Here is a 4,700-nt window from a genome sequence, read left to right as displayed (position 1 = left end):
GGGGAGCCGCAGCCTGGCCGTGCCCCTCGGCAGCGGGCCCCCGGGGCGGCGCTGTGCGGGTGCTGGGCACCCCAGTTCCCCCAGCTGCTGCGCTCCCCCGGGCACGCCTGCCCGGGCCCTTCCGCCCCCTGCACGCCCCCTCCGCCACGATTTGTTTGGAGATATTTTGTTGGTCGCTGTTTCCCTAAAATCCATACATTCTGCTGTGGTCTGTCAGGATTTCTCTTTGAGTCTGAGGTTTCATCATTAGGCCGACTTGCTGAACTTTTTACCAGAAAAAAACCCAGAATTGCAGGTCACTGACTTCCCCTCCCGGCCTTATGGCATCTCCAGGTTAGTTTAAAGATTGTTGTCACTGGTTCCAAATTAGCCACAGTTCACATGAAGTTGTTGGAGATCGCACAGTTGAGTGGCAAGTAATTCTGGAAAACAGCCCAGGGTAAAGAAATCTGTTTACCTCTCCTCAGCTACATTCGTTTAACCCAAAAACCAGACAGGTTTGACCTGTTCCTCCAGATTCAGAATTGTATGAAGACAAACTGCTTAATGGCGTAAATTTCAAGTTGCCTCTCCTCACATCCTTTTTATCCTTAGGTTTGGTGTGCATGTTTCAGCATTTCTGTGGGAAAGTCCAAATGGTGTGTGTTAGAGAGCTAGCTGAAACTTGCTTTTCTGTGGAGTATAGGGAAATTTAATTCATCTTCCTTTGGCTCTTTCGCAAACACGTGTTCATCTCAGGTGAGTGTTATGGATGAGCAGTGTGAGTTGTGCTTTGCATTCATACGATTGCAGTTAACTAAAACTCCTGTACTTCTCAAGAGTGATATGATTTTTTTTTCCAGCAGTGATTTTTTTTTTTTTTTTACCCATCACAGATTGCTTTCAGAAGGCACATGAGAAGCATTTGATTTGTCTTTTGGTTGGTGGTGTGATTGACTTTTTTTTTAATTAAATTTTTTTTCTGCCTGAAAATGACAGCATTTTGGTAAAATGCTGTGTTCTGCCCAGGCTTATCCATTCGTAACCGTGGCGTCTTCGCAGGTCTGTCCTGACTCTCAGTTTCCTTCTCTGTAAAAGAAGGATAAACTGGCTTCCGCTAGAGTGAACCGCGATGCTTTTAATTCATCAGACATTTACTGAGTGGCTTATTTTGTGCCAGACTCTGTCCGGAGTGGTTGAGGGTGGAGTCCAGCCCTTAAGTCACAGGTGGGAACCCTACCTACAGCATTCTGCAGAGGCTGAGGTAGAGGGGTAGTCCTAGGGGTATTTTGTGTGAAGCTAGGTGCTTAGATTAAAGTAACGGTAACTGATAAGCAGAGCATTGTAAGGAGCCCAGCGTAGTCCTCGAGTGACTGGTAAGTTTGGGTTCAGCTTCTAGCCTTTAGAAAGCACCCATGTTTACTGTCCTTGGGCACTTGGAGGGGCGGCCTTTCTCTGATGTGCTCACATTGACCAGTCATGTTGAAACAGGCGCCTGGAGAGCACTTGACCGCACAGACGGCCGTCAGTGGTTGGCAGGGCCGCCCCTAAATTCTCCTGCAGCAGCTCAGGTTCCCGTCCTGCAGCTGGCCGGGGTGCCCACACGGCTGTGTCTCACAGCCACTGTGCACGCTGGGAGGACAGCGCATGGCTGGGGATTCGGGGTGCAGACGGGACCGAGGCAGGGGCGAGGAGTGAGAGCTGGTTGTCGGCCCAGCACCTCGGTGGCATGTCAGGTTGGACCGGAATCGAGGGTCAGTGGCTAGGCTGATGGTTGAGCAAGCCTTCCTGTGCCTTTTCATGGCCAAAGGTTTACAGAGGCTCTGTTTGGAGTTTTAATCCTGTGTTGATTTGGAAGAAAGTGGGAAGGTGTTTGGTTGGATGGTAATTGATATTCTTTTTACATCTTGGGGTCTAAGCATCTGATGTATCAACTAAGGAGGCATTTACATCTACTCACTAAAGAATATTACTTGAATAATTTTGTTGAATGAAAAGTAAAACAGTATGAGCAATATTAAGATCAAGCTGTTTTGCCATATGGAGCTGAGTCAGCTTCTTCTGGTCTTCACTTGACCTTATGACCCACGTGTAGTTTTTCTGCACTGCCAAGATAATGGGAAGATAAAAATATTGGATGCCTTTTATGTGAAAGTGTTGTTCGTATCAGCATAGATCCTTTAATTCTAGAGAAAATGCGTGTTTTATTACTCATTTATACATTGGGCCCTACGGAACATAGAATTTCTCTCACAGTTGAGATGTTTTAAATAATATGGCAAAACATACAGCACAGGAAGTTTTTCAAGAAAGGCCGATTAAAATTGGCTGTTTATAGATAGTTCAGAGATCAGACTATTTTAAAATGCTACTTTGGGGACTTCCCTGGCTGTTCCGTGATTAAGATTCCATGCTTCCACTGTGGTGGGGCGGGGCAGCCACAGGTTCAATCTTGGTCAGGGAACTGAGATCCTTTGTGTTTTGTGGCATGGCCATAAAAGTAAAAAACCACTTTGAGCCCAGTGCAAGATGTGTCCCTTCTTTATTTAGAATGCCATTTCCAGTTGATTAGATACTTGATTCGTATCTTTAACTGAGTATGGGAGCCAAGACTAGAAAACTAAATCAGGAAGAACATGAACCTGTCTGGCCTGAATAGACAGTGGGAGTATCAAAGGGGGAGAGGGGACCTCATAAGCTTGCAGGAAGATTGTGGTGAGTATGTGTAGCTCAGTGAGGAGTAGTGCATTGAGGAAAGCTTTCTAAGGGTTAAGTAGGTTTTCAAGACGTCTGATAGATATCAGAGTAAATCTGGTACTCAACCGCAGGTGTTAGTGTTGTGTTATTTCTAAACCTCATTTTCTTATGGAAATGAAATCATGAAACCGCTGAATAAAAATCTGCAGCATTCATGTTAAGTCAGCTTTGGGAAGTATTTTGATTAACGTCTGTTTTTTTTAATATATATTGATAGCTCTTTACTTTTCTGAACATTTTCCTGTTTTTCAGTGTTAAAAAGAGCATTTTCGCTGCATAAAGCACACTCAGTAAAGGACATGGAAAGCATTTTGCAGCTGGTGAGAAGCGTGGTCCCTGCCCTGACCACCAAGAAGCACAAAGGGCAGGACGGGAGGATCGGCGTGGTGGGAGGCTGCCGGGAGTAAGTGACGCAGCAGCCGCCCATCCGTCTGTCTGTCTGTCTAGCTGGACTCCAGGAATCATTTCCAAGTGTCAGCTGATACTATGGCAGTATTTTCCATGAGGAACGTTTGATTGAACAGCAGAGAAAGCAGGGGGCCCTGACTGAGCGAGGGATCGTGGCCTCCGCTCGCTGTTGCTCTCGGGCTGGGTCCTGCCCCTGTGGCACCGGCCAGTCCAGGTGGTCCGTGGTCCCCTCGAGCACACTCCCTCTCTGCAGGGGCCTTAGGCGAACTCTCGCTGGTTTCTCAGACCTCCGGATCTTTTGCCTTTTGGTTTCCCCCTAACACGCGTCCCCACCCGTCCTCCTGCCAACAGAGCCCCAGTCTTGTTCAGTCGGTGTTTCCTTTTCTCTCGCGTGCACCTGTGGGCATTTCCCGTAAGTCCAGTGCTTTCACCGTCTCTGTTAGTCTGGAGAGAAGTGTCGTCTTTGTAGTGTTAGTCGCCTCGTCAAGTGTCTATCTCTGCTGTACTTTAACAGGCTTCACGTTTCTCCCGGTACAATTACCGTGTGTTTTTATAGGGTTAATTCCTAGAAAGTTTATGATTTTTGCTGATATTGTAGATGCTATTATATTTTGCAATTAATTATTCCTGGAATTGAAAAACATTTTTTTCAGTTGATAGAATCTTGCTGAACTAGTGTGTGCTAGGAGACAGGTTTCTGTTGAGGTCTGGGTAGTGCTGGCCTCATGCTCACTTTTGACTTAAGTATTTCCTTAGGTACACTGGAGCCCCCTATTTTGCAGCGATCTCCGCTCTCAAAGTGGTATGTTTGCTTATAGCTTCTTTGTTAGGATTTTTTTAGTGAAAGTGTTGGATCATTTAAATATGACTGCAGCAAATGTTTTCTGATAAAAACCTAAATAACGTTTCAGGTGACCTCGGGTGAGAGACACGTTTAAATCTACCCTGACCTTTTGTGTAGCCATAGAGTAACTCAGATGGGGACTCATTTTTCTCTTAAATTCAAGTTTTATTAGAAGTGCTCCTTGCTACAGTGATCGCGGGCTGCCTTTTCAGGCCTCGCGCAAGCAGTGGACACCTTTTCACCGTGGCCACTGCCTGGGCATTTTCATCATGCGCATCCCGAAGGCCTGGTGGCCCGGGGACCGTGAGGTGGACCCTGCAGCCCACAGACCTCACGGTGACGCCGCCTGGCGGCTGGTGACCTGCCCCTTGCTCAGTCGCTCAGTCATGTCCGGCTCTTGGCGACCCCCTGGACTGCAGCGTGCCAGGCTCCTCTTGGGCGGCAGCAGTGTCCACCTTTCCTTCCAGGCCTTTCTCAGGCTCTGCCGCTGGCCAGCACCCTCTCATCCGCCTCCTGGCGGGGGGCGAGCTGCGGCGGCCGGCGTGGCTGCGGACTGTGCTGCGGGTTGGGGCTGCTGAGGCAGGGCCGCGTGCTCTGTGGGCTGCCGGGCGAGCCCCCCTGAGCCGCCTGCTGTGCCCCCCCCCACCGCAGGGCGCGGACCTGTCCCACGTGTTCTGCACCCAGGAGGCCGCGCCCGTGATCAAGGCCTACA

This window comes from Bison bison, unplaced genomic scaffold (assembly GCF_000754665.1).
Source record: "Bison bison bison isolate TAMUID 2011002044 unplaced genomic scaffold, Bison_UMD1.0 scf7180017864527, whole genome shotgun sequence".
In the NCBI taxonomy this organism is placed as follows: domain Eukaryota; kingdom Metazoa; phylum Chordata; class Mammalia; order Artiodactyla; family Bovidae; genus Bison; species Bison bison.
Note: the sequence above shows the minus strand (reverse complement) of the source record.